At 39.9% G+C, this 20,006-nt stretch overlaps 1 protein-coding gene and 1 long non-coding RNA gene across 3 annotated transcripts in view; one reads left to right on the forward strand and one right to left on the reverse strand.

The window, feature by feature from the left end:
• Lpp (LIM domain containing preferred translocation partner in lipoma) overlaps positions 1-20,006 on the reverse strand; it is a 619,705-nt gene that overhangs the window by 13,566 nt on the left and 586,133 nt on the right. The window lies entirely within an intron of this gene.
• Positions 5,339-12,756, forward strand: LOC102020344. Its single transcript, XR_260724.2, has 4 exons — positions 5,339-5,809; positions 11,007-11,118; positions 11,478-11,558; positions 11,898-12,756. It is a non-coding gene; the product is annotated as an uncharacterized LOC102020344 (long non-coding RNA).

Here is a 20,006-nt window from a genome sequence, read left to right on the forward strand (position 1 = left end):
TGATTGTTCTAGTCAAAATTAAAATTCTTGCTTTACAGATGAAAAGCCTACCTTCTCCAGCTAGGAAAACTGCTGAAACAATTTGTTCGATGACATCATACGCTTAACATGTATTTTGTTGTGACGTCATGACTCCCTCTCCTCCATAAGAAAACGACAGCTATAAACCACCTAACGGAAAGGTCAGTGTAAGAATTTCAACATCCATGTATTCTTTCTTTCTGCCAATCATTTTGAGCATAACTCTTGGTACCCAATCAGCTCCACAGTTTTTCTGGCATTGTAGAAAGTTCAGACAACAAAGCCAAGTGTTCAACATCCTCAGAGGTACAGGAGAAGAGATAGAAGACAAAGATGTGACTTTCCATTAAAGGCTCCCAATGTAATGGGAGAGATACTACATCCACAAATCACAGATTGAGGCAAAGGGCACAACAAAATGCTTTTATTGAGGTATGAGTAGTTATGAATGATGAAACAAGGGCTGTGTGATGACTTATGATTCTACCAAACTACTCTAGGTGGGATTTGAGTTGCTACACGAAAAGCAACTTATTTTAACAGCCTGGAATTCCTATTGTGTTATAACAAGAGTTTTTCTCTAATCCTCCTCAAAGAAAGTCTCAGACAAGTCTGCACCAAACAAAATTCATTTCCCAGGTAGAATATTGTAACAAAATCTGTACATTGGTAGCTTTGGTGAGGAGGAACTTGCCTCACCAGACAAAATCCACATGTCAAACTAAAAAACAGGAGGCACACGTAATTAGTAACAGAATTTAGGAAAGAAAATTTATAAAATTTTTGTCTTATACTGGGCAACATAAACAGGCTTTGAGAATAATAAATATAACCTCAAACCCTAAGAAAAAACAAAACAAAATAACAAAAATGACAAAAAAGTCAGGACAATGAGGCCATTTTATTCTATTTTGCCATAATCCATAAATCATACTCTTCACAAAAAATACTTTCTTGTTTATTCTTAAGCACTAACATTAGGTTTGTGATCTGAACTTTAATAATTCAGAATGAAAAATCTCCATTTACAGACATTTAGCCCACCTACACCTTAATGCTTAGAGAGCTGCGGCTTTACCATAGATGTGTGAGCTACATGGGATGCTAGAGGTTCCAAAGCACTTTTCTAATCTCACAGAAATAAAGGAAGATAAGACTTGACGATTATGCTTTAGACTTTCATGGCAGGGGCAAATTAAAAGATCAGAGAACTCCACTGAGCTATCATGAGAGGAAAAAAAGAATAGAATTCCTTTCCTTCCAACCTGAATTAAATCAGAAATTTGCCTTTGCCACATCTTTAAGTATAATCTTGGTAGGACTTACTCGAAAATCAGAGCAGAAGGTCTGGCACATACTTTAAGAGATTTAAGGATAAGGCTGAGTTCTGGGTTTGAAAGTCTAGGCAATTTCTGTACTTTACTAGCCTTTGTTTTCCTTGTCTACTGATGGAGGTCAAAAATATCTACATTGCAGTATTATGATAATTGAATGAGCTCACACATAAAAAGCAAATACCCAGTGCCTGAGAATATGAAGCTGGTTTTATAATATTCCCCTTACAAATTTTAAGAGGCTAGGAAACATTTTTAATTAGCTTGGTATCCATTAGTCACTCAGTTAAATTAAGATATCTAAGCATCTTCCTACATTTTCCTTTATAATTAATTTTCCTTTATTTTATATCTTTACTTTTGTTTTTCTCAAGAAAAGGTCTTGCTATGTATTCAGGCTGCTGTTGAACTCAGCATGTAGCCCAGGCTAGCCTCGAACTTACAATAATCCTCTTGCCTCAGCCTCCCAAGAGCTGGGATTACAGGCATGTGTTACCATACCCAGCTTATATTTCTACTTGTAAAAACGGAATTATGTGAGGAATTCTGTATCTGATAACTCTCGAGGACAACTGATAATGTCATAACATAAAATGACCTTCCGGATTTGTAAGAGACCTTTCTCCCTTGCTGCCCTGGGAATTTTGTGGAAAACTTATTCTGTGCACATGTTATACTCTCAACCCACACATTTGTTTATCAAGTAACTTACATTCCTTTACATACCAAAATAAAAGCCTTCACCTGGAATGGATTCAGTTTAAGATGCTAACACAAAGAGACCATCACCAAATCTCCACGACAGTCTGTTATAGTAGGTGACAGTGGCAATTCCTATCCCCTTTATGAGCCACACATCTGTAAACGTAGTCAGCATTTTTTTTGTTTGTTTTTTTCTGGTACTGGGAATCGAACTTACAACCTTGCGCTTGCCAGGCAGGTGCTGTGCCACTGAGCTAAATCCCCAGCTCCTCATAGTCAGCATTTGAATCCATGTCTTCTAAGTACAGAGGGAAAGGAGCTTTTTTCCTGCTTCTCAGTGTCTTCCAATTAAGAAGTTTCTCCTCTGTCTTCCTTCTTAGTTCCCCGGCATAGCAATCCCACTGAATGCAGTTATTAATCTTTAGCATGTTGCTGTCCCAGTCTTAACAAAAACAGAAGTCAATGCAGCATGGAAAGATGACTTACATCACCTTGTCCAATCCTCTACTCTATGCGCGAGAACACTGCCTATGTTGTATCCTATTTGGTGAAAACACCAAGGTCAGGATTGGGATGACATGATTTTCTGGGATACTCTTTCTTTAACCCCCCTCACTAGATTCTTTTTGTAGCATCAGAACTTCTCTGTGGTAACTGTCCCTCGTTAACAGCCAAATATGACAACACTAACAAATACTCTCAAACTGGGTTTTTGCCACTATCAAAATGATACAGTTGCAGCTGGATAAATATGAAAGACTTCTGGGCAGAACTCAGAAGGGCTGATCCTACTCTCAGGCCCCTGGTATGATGTCCAAGGTCTGGCTTCCATAGCCTCTGCTATGCCAACCTGTAAATACAAGTTAATAACAGGCAGCCAGGTCAGTCCTCCTGAGAAAAGGCCTTTTGAGATAGGCTGGCATTTCACAACATTTTGAACAAGATTTCATACACTATTGAGGATCAATGTTCTCATATGTAGAATAGGATTAAGTATGTTGCCCTATGTACTTCCCCGAACTGTGAGATAAGAAACTTAGTAAGTACTCTTTAAGAATGTAGAAAGGCTGGGGCTGGGGATTTAGCTCAGCGGCAAAAGCGCCTACCTGGCAAGCGCAAGGTCGTGAGTTCGGTTCCCGGTACCGGAGAAAAACAAACAAACAAAAAAAAAACAAACAAACAAACAAAAAAAAGAATGTAGAAAGGCTAAAGATACTGTTCTTTGTTTTGTTTTGTTTTTCTGGTACCGGGAATCGAACTCATGATGTTGCGCTTGCCAGGCAGGCACTGTGCCACTGAGCTAAATCCCCAGCCCCTTAAAGATACTGTTCTAATGCTCCTTTTTCTGGGAAGAATGACCCTTCCAAGTGAGGACTGACCCAAAAAATTGTATCATCTCTCTTTGACAAATCAACTGAGCCTAATCTTCTTTTACTTTTATCATGAGAGGAGAGAAGCAATTATCAGAAACACACAGATATACACAATCTTTTGCATATTGTATTATGAAAAATACAGATTTTTTTCCTTTGTTATTACTGCTTTCTTTTCTATAGTCTGTCTGTTTGTTTGATTGTTTTGTGATTCTAGGGATTCAACCCTGGGCCTTCCCACTCAACTACAACCACAGGCTGTTTTAAAATTTTGAGGTAGGGTCTCAATATGGCACTAAGTTGCTAAGCTTGTTATCCTCCTGCCTCAGCTTCCCATAGTGCTAGACTGCAAGTGTGGGTCAATGCCTGGCTTCCTAAAGACATTTTTTCTTATTATACCTGGGTTACCTGCATCATCTAATAACAATGGAGCAGTTTCCTACCGCACACTTAGACCGAATACATGGAAGTCATAGAAGAGATGGTCTGTGGTAGGGTCCTTTTTCTTGTCTTATCCCTGAGTCCTGTGCCTGAGAAATACCACCCTGACATCCCTCAGTCAGGTCATCTTCAATTAGAATAGACAGGGGGCCTTGATGGGGAGAGAGACTTGCCTTTGGATCACGGTGCTGACCTCATCGCTATTTGAAACTAGTGTTGAAACAGATGTTTCTGGAGACCTTGTGTATTTCAGTGACAAAGGAATGAGCCAGAAGCCAGGGGCTGTTGTCCAGCCTTGCCAAGGCCAGCCACCCACAGTGAGGCCTGTGCAGGGCATTTTCTCTGTGAACATTCATTCCCTCACCTATAAAAGATGGAATTTAAGTTAACTTGAAAATCTGCTTGACTTAAAGACTTGAAAAAAATTGCAATAGGAAAGTGTCCTTTGTTATATTCACAACTTTATCACCAGTTCTCTACTAAATAATGCCTGGCACATAGGAAGAGCTCCATACATCTTTTATTAAGTAAATGAATGAAGGATGTTTATTTCAAGACCACACTACAAGTCACAGACTCTAAAACAGTGCTTGGACATACAGGTGCTCGGTAAGTCCTTGCTGCACGAAGAAAATGACTGATACTAAATAAACCAATGTCTCAGGCACTTTCCAATTCTAAGATTCTCTTGATTTCATCTCAGCATGAGTATATTTCTCAAAAAAATTAGTGCTACAAATTTCCCTAGGAATATAAGTGATCTGAAATTAACCACACAACACAGGAAGCGGGGCAATGCCATCCATCCACCACGGGCAACTGATTCATGTAGGGGACAATCTAAAACCTGAGTTTAAATGATGATGTTTTCGGCTCTGTGCAGACAAAGTAATGACTGCCTGCCTGCACAATTCAAATCAGAATTAAACCATTATGAACCATCCATTATAATCAAGATCTGCAAGCAGAGACTAGAAATGCTTCCTATACCATTCTGCTCACGTGTTGGTTCTCTTCAGAGTTGTCTGAAACTCGGGCCTGCCAAGATGTTTATTTTCTACCTGGCTTTGTGAATTGCAATTACTTCCTAAATTATAGCAAGCCACAAGTGGTCTGAGCCGAAAAACAAAGGTCATAGAAGGTTTCTCCTTGTACTCCGCACGGAAGACAGAGAGGCTTGTTTGAACCAAACTTGATCTTTCAAAAAAAAGGGAAATCTTAAGCCTCTAACTCCTGGGAGTGGCAAAGAGAACAGCCAGAGGGCCATGAGCTAACTTCTGTTCTCTAGAGATCTTTGAATAGATTTGGCAATCACTTGGCTTCCATTGAAAACAAGGGCTTCTAATTATACTTCTGCCAATGGAAGATAACAGGCGGGGCCTAGGCTGAGAAGGTCACGATGACACGCCAATATCATGGCTGTGAAGGGTGGTTTCTTCCCAGATAAAGCGTAGCTGAAGTGCATGTCACATGCCCCGGCACTGGGACCCATTCATGAGAATGGAATCTCATAAAAAACGCAAAGGGAATCTGGTGAAGCAATTTGCTTCTTTTCCTTACACTGTATCTTGGCTGTAATATTTTCTGACACTAGAAATAAATTAATTTCATGTTTAGGTTTCTCTTTCTACATTCCCCTCCACTGGACCAAAAAGTGGTTTAGATTAACTAGGTATGAAAGGCCCAAAGAACACAAGGGTTTCCATTGTGTAACTGCCGAAAGACAAAGGGCACAAAAAATACAGATGTTTTTGCCTTGCTGCTGCAAAAGTGTGGTGGACTAACTCCTTGTCTCTGGAATGCAAATTTTCTTTCACAGTTTAGCAGTCTTTTTTGGATTTCAGCACAGTGAACTAACACTTTCCTGGATTCCAAGACCTCCAGAGAACCAGATGGATGAGAGGAATTGGGAAAAAGAACCCACACTGCTTGAAAAAGGTATGAATTTCTCACTCTACATTTAGCCAAAAAGCTCTGAAAATTAGAAGAGCAAAATCACTTTCGGTTTGTTCAAATGCATGCCATCCTAGAGTTGTTTGTGGTGGGAAAAAAAAACCCAAAGTGATTCAATTATTTGGAGTCTGTGTTCAGTTTAAGCGAGGAAGCAAACTTCAAGACAGAGATTATATGTTTACTATCAAAGATAGGAAAGAATGTAACAGGAAGAGAGTGCTCAAGAGGATAATTCTACTTGTATATACGCTCCAAAGAGAATGACTGCTTCCACTGTCGACACTTTTAAGGTGACGTTGAAGGTCCTTCAGGATATTGTCCTATCCTTTCCTTGCCCTTCCCCAACTCAATTTTCATAGTTCCGTCAGTCCAAACTTTTAACACTTTGTGCTGTTTTTGTACAACTTTCCAGGCACTATTGCCTCTGTGTTGAGCTTTTTTCTTTGGTATCAGAAGTCGAACTCAGGACCTTGCGCTTGCCAGGCTGGCCCTTGTGCCCATGAGCTATTTCCCTGCCTTTGAGCATGATTTTTAACTACTTCAATGCCTCCACTTTTAGAGCTTAGGGTAGATAACAGTTACCTCCTTTTAAATCATTTTTCCAGCTTCTCTGTTCTTTCATAACCCTGCCTAACTTCTTTTACAGTGGGGATCACACCACATTCATGCAACTTCATACAACTTCATGAAGCCAGTGAGGTTCGTTCAAAATGCTAAAGAGTATATTAACCAACAGAAATGACCGAACCATAGAGTAAGAAAGCAAAATAGCCTTCTTTTTCCATACAGAGGGCAATGAGATTTTTAAATTATGTGAAGCATTACTCATTTATTTCTAGTAATAACCTGAGAATACAGTGATAGAGGAATATATGTATATAATTCATTTTCTTCCAGAGTATCCAATACTATTCTTAACATCTCCAGATATGAAAGGAAAACAGTTTTCCTTTGTGTGGTTGTCTGTTAATTAAAGAGGATTATTTCTTTAACTTTATAGTCAAAGGAATTATGAGGGAGGCAGAATTTCACACAGACTCACAGAGAAAGGTCAGAGTGAAGATCTTAGGTAATATCTGTCCCAGTCAATCTGGCTCATAAATTCTCTATAATACCCTGGGTCACTTGGTGCCTGTCCAGCCCCTGAGACTGTATATCATATCCAGGGACAAGAGAATCTCTTGGGAGGTGTCCGCCATAGGACCGGGAAGCTTTAATGTTAAGGTATTCATTACAACAAGCCTTATTTCTAGGATGTTAGTTTTTTCAGTGTAACACCCTTAAAGAGTATTGGAAGTATTTTCCCATTCAGTATTCTCTTCATGAAGATGAAAACCTGGCCTCCTTCCGTCTTTCTTTATGGGATATCTATGTCATTAAACATTCCTAGTCAGTGCTTTCTGCCCAACATGTAGCTGTCTTAGGTTTCTTTCAGTATGTGAGGCCCGGAAAAGAACAAGACATTTTAGTCACTATAGCAAGTGTGTGTCTTTCTTATAGAAGAATAGTCAAAGACTGCATTTACTTTTCATTGTTCTGGTTTATTATTATTATTATTACTGCTGCTAGTATTATTAATCTTGTGATCAAATTGTTTCCTTTAAAAATAAATACCAAATTAAATGAACCATGTGTCATGTTCTTGTAGAGTTACCTATTTACAAAAAGTAAGAATAGGATCTGAAATGTCCTCAGATTTTCTGGTTTTACTTGCCTTATACTTCCACAGAGAATTCCTGAAATATAAATTATATTTTACATAATACAATCCCTTCTGCCCTTCACTCAAATAAGTAAATTGCTCTGCCAGACAACTTTCCAGAGCTACAGTTTTGTCATTGTTGAAATATGTTCAACATCAGAGTCAGCAAGAACTTTCCTTATCTTACATTCATCAAGTACTAAGTCTTATGAATCTTGCTCATGAAATATTTTAATTCCACCCATTACTGTCTGCTTTTACCATATTATTTCTTCATCTGTCACTTAGATAATCACAACCGTGTCTTACTGGTCCCTCAGATTTTCCTTTTCTTTCTACTTCACATTGATCTGCTTTCAACATAAGAGTACAGCAGACATGCTCAACTGTAAAAGGCACAGATTTAGTTCAAAAACTAATACTTCTTCTTTTTTTTTTTTCTTGTGGGACCAGGGATTGAACTCACAACCTTGCGCTTGCCAAGCACGTGCTTATGCCATTGAGCTATATCCCCAGCCCCTAAAAACTAATACTTCTAAAACTGTGGGTTGAGGCTCATTATCTCTAGGTTGAGGCTTTGGCATGTATAACTTTTATTTAGTTCTCTGCTTGTGTCAGAGCCCCAGAAATTTCAAGATTGGCTGACAGACTATGGAGCTAGACAAATGTACTATGGCTATCTGAAAAACAATTCTACAAGAGTTAATGTCATTTCATTTATTTGTTTGTTTTTTGTTTTTGGCACCGGGAATGGAACTCAGGACCTTGCACTTGCCTGGCAGGCGCTTGGGCCGCTGAGCTAGATCCCCAGCTGTCATTTCTAATTACCTCTTGAGAACTTTAGATTGTCTCAAAGTTTACTGGAAGTCTCAGGAAGAGAGGAAAAATGAGAAGGGAACTGATATTTCTAGCAGTTGATATTCATTCAGCACTAAGCACTGGGCTAGGCTTTTTCATAAAATGATCCCACTGAATTTTTAAAACCATCCCAAAATGACAATACTGTTATCATTTTAAAGAAGAATAGGAAACAGAGCACCAATTCATATGCACTCAAATTCATAAGTTGGTTGAAATGAATTAAATGAAGGTCTGCCTGACTTCTATCTACAAGATCTAGGGAGTCATAGAAACAAAAATTTCATAAGCAAAGAGGAAACACAGCATCCAGTATACATATATAGAATGATGAACTTGTACATATTCAAAGTCTTGTTATAAGCTTCTTAATTAAAGATCACCTCTCTGAGGGTTAAAAATCTATAGTGTAGTAAAACCTTTAATTGGGAGTTAAGAAATGGGTTACTTTTCGTAGAAATGCCAAAATGTGCTTGAGCATACCTTGATAATTGTTTCTCTTCTTTCTTTAAAAGTCTCTAAATTATAGCCAAGTACATGACTGCCTGGAACATAACAGCCTTCCTTGGAGCTGTAAGACTTTGATGAGGGTAGAAGCACCTTCAGAAGGAAGCAGCAGGGCCTCAGTCCACGGGAATGTGACGTGGCCACCTGGCACCACTCAGTGGAAGCCACAGGCTGAGCATGGCACAGGAATCCAGGGCAAGGCTGGTCTTTACCTACTAACATCCTGCATTATCCACTTCCTTGAGCAAGAAAGAAAAGAACAGTGTCTGACTTACTTTCCATTTTCCCCCACTCCTGGAGAACCTGATCTAACTGAAATACTGACTTTATGATTAGAGTCCAGTAATTTATCTTCTGTGAGCCTCAGTTCTCACAGTTGAATAAAAAAGTTTGTGCTAAATGGTGTTTAGATCCAATTCAGGTTCTAATTTGCTATGACTGACATACAGTAAGAGAATCATAGAATCCTAGCTTCGTCATCCAGAAAGTGTGCAGATCTCTTCCTGGCTACAGGTGAAATCTAGCTCTTGGGAGTGGTAAGAAATTTTACAGCCTTGATGACGCTGACATCCAGCCGTGCTCCTGTGTACTCTATCTTTTGCACAAACCAGACTACTTCCAGTTCTGTAAACATAGCAGCAAGGATGTTCTTCTGCTTGGCTCTTTTCCTCACATTATTCTCATTGTATCTCTGATTGAACAAGTCATCACCCCAGGAATACACACCATCTTCTCCAAAGCTTTCCCTGAATTAGCCGCTCTCAGACATAAATGATAGTTCCTTCTCCATTCACCCACCAACATTTTGCAGGTATAGTCTTGGGGCCTTTGTAACACTGTGTTCCAGTTGTGTGGGCACGTTTGTCTCCACTGTATTTTGAGCTCTTTGGTGTGGAATCTTTGGAATCCTCATGCTAGCCGAGTGTCCGGCACAAAAGAAGTGCTACTTAATTAATGACAGACTACATAAAAGCACAAATGCAAAGAGCTGATTCTGTTGAGGTTAGCAGCGTGAATCTTCATCTAGCATGGCCAGGCCCAGCCTGTGCAGGAAAATAGGCTTGGAAGAAGACAAAGAGGATGGCCCTCGAGTTTAACCACTTCTCCTATCTGAGCTGAGCAACAGGAATCAACCCTTTGAAGCCATGTGGCATCTTTCTTGGGTGAGGTCTCAGTCCACTGCAAGTATGACTTCCCTCACCTTGCTTGGGAGCAGCTGGCCCCAGGGTCAAAGTCATTCTTTGGCAGAAACAACAGACTTGAGAGCCCAGGTCTCATGCCAGTGCTCTGAGTTCCAGGGCACACTGTCTTCATGCATAGCGTTCTTTCTGCCAAAGGTACACAGTGTATACACTAGAGGCGAATTATGAAAGAGGCTGTCTGTGAGGCCTGTTTAGAAATGCTTCTCAGTCAGGCTCAATCAAGGAGAACAAATCACAGATGCTAAAGATCTCCTGGAGAGAGGGCCGTTCTCAAATGCACGGTAAATATGTCTCTTGCAAGTGAGAATTCACATTGCTGTGTGGAGTTTTTGTAACCCAGTAATCAAACCCACTGAATTTTTAATCTCTCTTAAGCTTCTTACCTCCCTCACCTCTTCTGACAAGGGATCGAATGTTCTATGATTTCCAGATTGTGGGGCCCTCTGAGCCTTGACCACAAAATCGCAGAACTCATCGCAATGTACAGGCTTACTTCCTGCAGGGCAGTACAGACTGCGCTCCCTCCGTAAGCACTCTGAATAAGCTCCCCTGGATTCTTCATGCGGAAATGGCACCAGTCAGGCCTTGAGAATGTGATTTTCTGAATCTAATCGCAATTTGGTGAGACATAAGGCAGCGGTGGAAAGTCGCAGGCCATGTGAGTGTAAAAATGAAATTCACACTCCACTTTAGAAGTGCCAAAGTTCATGCTTGAAGCTATGTGCTTCAGGAAATATGTATGAGAGGAACTAATTCTGTTGTTATCAAAAGAAGCAACAGAAACGACAAGCCCTAAGAAATTACATTATTACCTTTATTAGGTTTATATCTTATGTGTAATGAATTTTATATATCTTATCTACAATCTTGAAAACAACCTTAATGAATGAATATTATGATTCCCAATTCACAGATAAGAAGACTAAAACTTTGGAAGATGTCTGTTTTATTAGCACTCTGGGAAGCTGAGGCAGGAGGATCAAGAGAATTGAAGTGATTTATTTCAACCCTCCACTGAAACAGAGGTGAATAAGTATTAAAACCTAATCTTCCTCATTTTAAAGTATGTGCTTTTGCTATTCCACTGTGTTTCCACGGTAGATACTTCTCAAAATCATCTTTACTTAGAAATGAAATTTTGAACTTATCACTATATTGGGCAAACATGCAAATCGGTACATTCCCTTGTCAACCAAAACAATCACATTATACACTTAAGAGAAGCTACAAAAATATGCTGCTGTTCAACTGCCTTCAGTCTTTTTCAAAACAGAGACATATCCTATTTCTTAAAGTGACATAGAATTTCCCCTTAAAATAAAAAAAAAACAAACTCCTAAACAGTGTTTTCATACAGGGAGAGATTTTGTTTGTTTCCACACAGGAGGACTTTTCCTCTATGGATTGTGGAGAAGAGAGAAGGCATTACATACATTGAGCCCTAAAATAAAAGAGACATTTCCAGGTGAGTAAGAAATATAGGTAGTTCAGAACTTTTGACTACCTGCTACCTAAATTCAGTTTATACAATTTATGTTAACAATTAGAAGGAAAGAAATTAAGTCAATAACTTAGAGAGTAACCATGAAGCACAACAATTAAATAAGGATGGGAGACAGAAAGAACAAATCCATAATGTAGTTCTGAAGTATGATAAGAGTACAGTAAAGTCTGCTGTCCATGGCAAGCTCTGCAAGTTAATAGCACTGCAAGAACTTGAAAAAAAAATATCAAAATATAAGACCCAGAACTTTTGAGGAAAATTGTTCTTGAAGCAAGTTCTTCAACAACTTTTCTTCTCTAGCCTCTAGGTCTAGAAAAGGAAGCTTGGACTGCGAGGGAAGAAGAGAGACCAGAAATGTTACCTCAGATAATTTGACGCTTTGGCTATTTCACCACAGAGAGGCACAACACAGTGACTGCAGGAGCAACTAAGGGAAATGAAGTATTCAGAGGCCAGAGGAGGGGTTTCCAAAGCACCCCTGGATCCTAGAGATGACCGAACTGGGAAGATCATCTACCTAGCCCCACAAGACAGTTTCACTGATGGTGAAACAGATGTGGTGACAAAGTCGCTGGATATACTGTCAAGTTTTAGAGCAAGCCATGTGAGCTTGCTTCTCAAGCCATGGTGCCTCCTACCTCCACACAACAGTGATAGAAATGGTGGAAGAATAAAGACCTAGAGACACAGGGATGGGCTCAGCCGTCCAGGCTGGCAGCAGGATGCCGTAGTACATACACGAAGGCCCTTGCAACTGACCGAAGGTGGACTTCACCCACATTTCCGCGACTTGTATTCATGATGACATTTAAAAGGCGGAGAATAAACTAGTTATAGTATATTCATGGAATGCGGCATACCCAGGGAATACTAGACAACAAAGAGAGGCAGATGGTTGATATAAACATGGACGAATCTCAAAAACTGCACATTGAATGAAAGAGCCAGAGACCAAAAAATAAATACGGTATACTTCCACCGTTATCGCAATTCAAACAACTATGGTGTGAGAACTCTGAACGTATTTGCCTGTGAGGCGGCAGGTGGGGCTGGACTGGTAAGAGTCACAGGGGGGTTTTCTGGAATGATACGTGAGCTAGGTATTGTCTGCCTGCAGTAAAATGAGAAAATGCAAACAAACTATTAAAGGTGATACTGCAAATAAGCATATTGTGTCATATGAATATAAAATATAAATATGCAAATATCATGAAATAATAAATAAGTAAATAAAAATAAGAAAAAAGTACTTCCATAGCCTATTGAACAAAGCTAGGAAAGGGTTTAATTCTATATGCAAACAAATGAAAAGTTTGCTTTGGTACTTTTTAAAAAGATGGTCATCATTACAAAGGATATAATCTATTTCTTTGCCACTTTAAATAATAATAACATTAAACAAAGGAACAGTGAAATCTGCAGTCCTTCAATGAACTCCTTGCACTGGGTAGTCGAAAGAACAGATGCAGCAGAGCAGGGGGAAATATTACAGAGGCAGGAGGAGGACTGGTTTTCTGAGTTCTTAGGAGGAGTTCTTTACACCGCACCTCAAGGTCCCACAGCTTGAGAGATGGTGCAATCCTAGCCCGCGTCCACAGGTAGAAATTACATTGTTTTTTCTAAGTTGTCTTCCATATGGCTGGCAAAAACACTTTGCAGAGACTGTCGCTCTAATCAACAGGCTGATCTCAATAAAGGCTAGAGTGTAATCGTGAACATGGCACTGTTCTAAGTCTTAACCAGGGACGGTTTGACAGCCCAGAGCGTCAACGGCATCATCCCCTGAGCTGGGATCAGAGAGGAAGAAAAGTCAAGTCCCAAACACAGCACCATTTTCCTAAGCAGTCTGGATGCCTGCGAGAGCAGATGGGACCACTTCCTGTGCACATGAAACCTAGCTTACTCTAGAGACCAGACAGAGTCAGAAATGAGGCTGAGGTTGGAGAAGATTGTTGCTAGATTTCAGAGCAAGCTGGGATGCTCAAGTCACTTCACAGGTAGTTTCCTTGTCTGTGAAAAGAGGATAATAATGATCCTTTGGGGCTCGATAGAATTAAATCAGACGATGGAAGCTAAGGTCTCTACACATGCACAGGATTCATTGTCAAAGGAATGACATCACTCTAGCCTTGGAAGTCACAATATGGTTCCACTCTTTTCAATATTTGGTCTTCTGGCTGTAAGACAAGATAAAGTTTTATGTAGGTAAAACTCAGCTTCCAATAACCCCACTGTTCTCTTGAATTCACAAATATTGGTTTCCTGATTATATAAGAAGTGTGACACAAATCTGAACACATCACTCTCTTTCCCCATCAACTGGAAAAAATGAAGAAGGAAATCTTGGGTTCTTAAAATACATGGGAATAGGAAAGGAGAAGGCTAGGAAAAACACCTTCCTATTATACATCTTGGTGTCTTTGAGTATTCTAGGAAGTAAGACTGGAATAACACCATTAACTTGATGGATGTATTTTTATGTTACATGTAAAGCAGCAGTTTATAATGTATTGTTTGTGGATAGTACAACCAAAGATGCTTAAGTACATGCCCCAGCTCCCCTCAATGAATGTAATCACTATGTAACAAAAACACAGACTAATAAAAATTTTTAAAAATTATGAAAAGAAAAATTAAGGGGCTGGGGATTTAGCTCAGCGGCAAAAGCGCCTGCTTGGCAAGCGCAAGGTCGTGAGTTCGGTTCCCGGTACCGGAGAAAAACAAACAAACAAAAAAAACAAAAAAGAAAAATTAAGTAACTTTTGATGGGCTACGTAGCATATAAGTGGCGAAGCTGGCTTTTGTACTTAGGCCTGTGTGACTCAATCCTAAGGTCCACACTCTTCCCCCCGACCCCCACCTTTCTATTTACTCAAATAAATAATCTCTTCAGCAGATGTGTTAGCTCAGTCTCACAATGCTTAACACATTTACTGCTAGGCCTAGAAATGGTGTGCAAAATGTTTGCTGGAGGCTTGGGAGCTCTAACTATAGAATAAGCATCAGTTATCCCTCTTGACATCATAAGGGAGCTGTAGGTCTGGAAATCTAACCTAGCGTAACGATGCCCACAGTGAGCTTTTAGGTATTTAGATAAGACTCTCTGAAGGCACCCGTAAAAGAAGTTTTACTGTTTACACACCAGTGTATCAGCCAGTTTTGGATTTTAAAGTGACTGAGTGTATCCCAAATGCCTTTCTCTACTTGTAGGCATGATCAGGTTCTCTTTTTAACCAAAGAGTTTTGGAAAAAAAATAGGCTTTAGTGGTTCCCATCAAATTTGTAAGACAGAGTAGGAAAGAAACTACTCGATATTGTGACTGCTATCCCCTGACTTCAACTGCCAGAGTCTTAGAAGAAATCAAATTTCAAACTTTCAAATGGTGAATGAGAACAGTAGTATGACATGGAACTGCTTCCATCCCTTCCATTTGAAGGCTGTATATTTTCAGGGGCCAAAGTCCTTCGTACATTATTTTAACAGACAGAGGAGAGTCGGTAGCAAGAGGCTGGCCAAAACAAGCCCTTTTACATGGCACTGATTATGTCCAATGATTACGACCACTGTATCCTAGGGGAAAGAACATGGGATGAGGAGTTTCAAAAGGTGCACATAAATCCCCTTATTACTTAAAAGCTAACTTGTGTCACCAAGTTCTTTATCCTCCTAGACTCCTCCCATCTGAAAAATGCAAGCCACCTGAGAAGTGTAGGAGTAATAGAATTAAGCTACTGATTAAAAAATGGAACATTGGTTCAAACAGTATTAAATGATGCTCTCAATAACAGGACGATAATAAATTGTTTTGTAAGCTGTAAAATGCTAAACAAATGGTCACTGTTTCAGAGTGCTATTAATCAGGAGCTACTGAACCAAACAAGACTCAGACTAGGAACTCCTAGGGATAGGATTTTAAATAACACGAGTGTCCATATGTGGAGTTTGCATAGAGCAATCTATGGCCCTAACCTGTGCTTCACTTTCCCACACCAGATACACAGAGGCAAGGCGTCCAGGGCTCCTGAACTGCCTAAGGCGAAAAGGACCCAGTGCCAGCATTCCAGTCCAGATCTTGTAAAGCCAAGGCACAGTCTCTCCTCACTTTATTGCCATGCTGTATCTTTTTCTCGATTCTTGGGCAATGATCCCATTTTATTTCCCAACTCATCTTTGTTAAGCTTCGTTTTCCCAAAGTAATGATGATCTTCAGAAAGATCTCAGTGCTGGCAAGATTCTAGAAAGCAAGGCTTCGGGCTTACAATACACAAATGATGACTTCAGTTGTTATGCACTGGCCACTGAACTTGAGATAAGGGTAATTTCAAGATGCACGTCAAAAGATATAAAAAAGTCAGCGGAACAAAAGGAGTTTGTCCATGGTTATGAGGATTACTGTTGTTCTTTCACCATGACCAAAAGCAATTCCAATTTAACTATGAATAGAGTGCTGGGCTGTCCCTAAGAATAGTGACAGTAGAAAGTAAGCAGGTATCCCTGGAAACAGCCAGTTTAGGAAGAGTCACAAAACAATAATGTTACATTTTCATGGGGAAAAAAGGTGTACGTACATCCAGCATCTTGATTAAGAACACTTCACACCCCTAATTCATTCTCTAATGATAAGGTAAATGTCAGCTTCTTCATCTGTAAAATGATAACATTTCAGATGGTGTCTCAAAAAGCTTGTGAAGCTTTATAGTTTTATGCCTAGAACCCAAAATTTAGCCAGATAACCCAGGAATCACGTCCTATGAACCCAATGCCATCCGTGGGAAGGCTTTGAAATTATTACTCTGTAATTAGAAATATTTTAACATCTATTCATTTGGGCTCTACTGAAAGTAACAAAACATTTATGGAGCATTACAAGGCAGTAAGAAATAGGTACCAATTAAATGTCTTATGAAAACCTAGGCGGCACATCTAATAGAATTAAGCAGCTCATGGAATCGAACTAAAAAAGTTCATCCAAGCGTTCATTCATGTAGCGAGCCCCTATTGTGTTCAAGGCATAATGAGAAGCCCTGCAAGGTGATCAAGATCCCGGATGCTGCCCTTGTCAAGCTGCTCTCACAAAAACCACCAGTGAGAACTCCACGCAGGATTGGAAAGTTGACACAACTGCAGACTCGTGGAACACCAAATGCTCACTGTATAGGGTGAGGGAAAATATGACAGCCCTGAGTCTGACATCAATTACTGCCACAGAAAGATGAACCCACAGAAATGTTTTATGTTTGTGCTCATCCAAGCCTACAGACTAAAGACAATACTCTTTTCTTTTATGCTTAAAGAGACAGCATCAAAGAGTTTAAGGCTCAAGATGTAAAGGAGCTGGTGCTCACTGAAAGAGAAATCAAAACAGTCGGTTAGGGGCAAGATACATTTTTCCTCACTCTCTTCCTCACAGAAAAATTAACAGAAAACTTGTGTGGAGTGTTGGGAATTCTAACATGACAGTTCTGGACAGAAAGAAATGATAGAGTTTACCTGAAATAAAAGGCAATATTGTCTGGAAGGATTTGTTCTAAATCTTGGCAGACAGGTGTTCACAGAGGAGGTAATGATGCCCTTGTCTCCTCATTAAAAATAAAAAGAAGTGCATGATAACAAGGCACATGTGAGACAATTTAGGATGGTTTCCCTTCAACATAATCTATTGCGTCTTTGCAGATGAGGACTAAGTCTTGTCCTAGATTGCAGAACGGTTACTTTATTTACTGGAAACCTCCCCTGTGAGGTAAGAACAAATAGAACCACCCTGTCCACACATACCTCTACTGATACACCTCGCTGAACAGAGGTCCTTTCTTGTTGCCACTGTCAACCACCAGCGGATACTGCTTCTGTGGTAACCCCAAAATACACCTTGCTCTGTTTCTCACTTAGCTCATACCTTATTCTATCATAGGTTCAGGACTGAATTACCATATCTAATTAGTGGTTCCGTTTGCCTCTCTGTGGGTTAGTTTAAGGATGCAAATAGTTGATAATATGTGTCTGTAACCAAATAAGAACAGGCAGTAAGGAAAATACACCCAAATAGGTGGGCGTTAGTTTTGCCGTACACCTTTGGAGGACACTTGGCAAGCATTTACCTTAGAGCTCCACTGGCTCGTCTGTAAACTGAAATGAACTGTTATACTCTCTGAACCACCATGTTCATGCATCTCAAAAGTACAGGGAATCATTCCATTTGTACTTTGGGAACTACTGACAGATTAGCACTGATTAACTGAATTCGCTAAGTGTTCCAGATGCTATGGTAAGGGATCTAGGATTGTGTAATCTGGCGAGTGGGAAAATGGAAGCTAAGAACATTTGTACCTTTAGAAAACCAAGAGTTGTGGAATGTTGGTTTTCAGTCAAGCCTGTGCTTGGCACTGGAGTTATAATCATGAACAAGATAAACAAGGTTTTTGCACTGAAGTGCTCACCATCTAGTTGGGGAAACTGAGAAACTAAATAAGTAAATTAAAAATTTTCAGTGGTATGTTATGGTTGGTTGGTGAAAGATCTCTTAGAATCATACGCAAAAAGGCAGATAACTTTCTTGATGAACAAGGCTGATAAAACCACATCTGAACCAGTGAGAAAATCTGTCAATGAAACTCCAAGGAACCAAGTTCAAATAGACTGCACTAACATCCAGATTAGCACTGGACCTCAGATATGGATTGGAAAACCAAAACCAGAAAACAGATCCGGAAGCCTGGATAAAAACCATGTTTGATGAAGGCTGAACATACCAATCGCACCGCTTGAAAATACCTCTCTCTGTGTTCCTGCCAGTCGATATCTCAGAAAAAATGTGTCCATGTATTGTCATACCAACAAGAGAATGGGCTGCATGCAGAGAAAGGTAAAAATCTAGAGCAAAGCTGGAAACGTTTGTGTGGAATCAAATATAAGACTTAAACAGGAGGGGTCCATGGAAGGTTTTGGTTCTAATGATGAGAATTTGGTCTCATTCTCCTTGAAAGAGGCAAAATAAAGCTACAGTAAAGGGTACTTTTTATCGTGATGGGATCTGTGTCACATAAACAGAATATGCCTGAAAAATACATATTCAAAACATATTTCTTCTGAATAAGGAGAATCACAACATGCAAATAGCCTGTATTAAAAATTAGCAGTGCTTGTTGGGCATCTCTGAATAAATAGAGTAAAATTTTCACAATTTGGGGGGCTCTTGGGGAGTGACTGAATACTTGGTAATTTGTGGTTATAGAAAGGACTCCAGAGAAAAGCAAATTTGGCCTGACTGAGAGTGCAAAGTGGCTGGATTTGTAAGTGAAGACATTTTGCTTAGTGAAATCTTTCATCAGATAAACTGCCAAGTCTCCAGCAGCCTTCAAGAACAGCGAAACATGTTCAAACCAGTTTTGCCTGCAGACAGAGAGATGCTAATTGCTTTACCCAGATTCTGTTGAACCTTCTTGCATGCAGAAGCATAAAAATAGCCAAGCTGTGTACACTGCCTCTAGGATCCAACCCTCCACCTGTGGAAAGCAATTCATGTTTCAACTCTGTCTCCTGCCACTGGTTTGCTTTGCAGCCTAATTACCAGCTACATTTGATGACAACATTACTGGCTCCAGGGGCTTCTTGTTCCTACCAAACAAAACAAAAAACAAATTCCTAAAGCAAGACCTGAAATGTACCACTGGGAGTACAGAATCAGTGATGCAATTCCAGACTGGGGCTGGTATCTGCCTTATCTTCAGGTTGGCAGCTTCCCTGGAGAGCCTGTCTCCATCAGCAAGGACCAGCTTTGACAAATATTTACGGACAAATGACTATTATTTTCATAATCATCATCATTTGCAATCATTTGTTGATTTCCAGCCAACAAACATGTTCATTGGCGCTATCTCACTTGATGGCCATAACTCTGAGTCAAGTACAGGGAATGGGGCTCATTCATTTATTTAAATGGGTAAAAGTTCACATTCCCGACACGTGGTAAAACTGGGAATAAGAGATCAAGAGTTATCACGTATACTTGCCTCCAGCTCTCCTTTTCTGATAGAGGCCAGCTCATAACTTGTAGAAAGCCCCTTGGGACAGTAGACAGGTAAAAGAACAAGGCGCCCCTCACAAGTCTGCTTGCACATCCAGGGTGCCTTGGAGGAGGGCACTGCCCTCCCTGAAGCTACGCTGGACCACTTGCAAACCTGTCTAATAGGAGTGACTACTGCGTGAAATGGTAGCATTCTGCCACTTAAGGTGCTTGAGGAGAACCTGGAAAACTACCTGTGTTCTTGGGAAACTGTTAAGAGGACTCCTTCATTGGGTGGAAGGCTTTTCAAAATAGTATCTGTTTAGAAAAGAAGAAAGCGTATAGTGTAAGTGCTTTTATTTGATACCTGACAATCTTTGTAGCTTATAATAATAATAATGATAAT

This window comes from Chinchilla lanigera, unplaced genomic scaffold, assembly GCF_000276665.1.
Source record: "Chinchilla lanigera isolate Chin_1 unplaced genomic scaffold, ChiLan1.0 scaffold00019, whole genome shotgun sequence".
Classification (NCBI taxonomy): domain Eukaryota; kingdom Metazoa; phylum Chordata; class Mammalia; order Rodentia; family Chinchillidae; genus Chinchilla; species Chinchilla lanigera.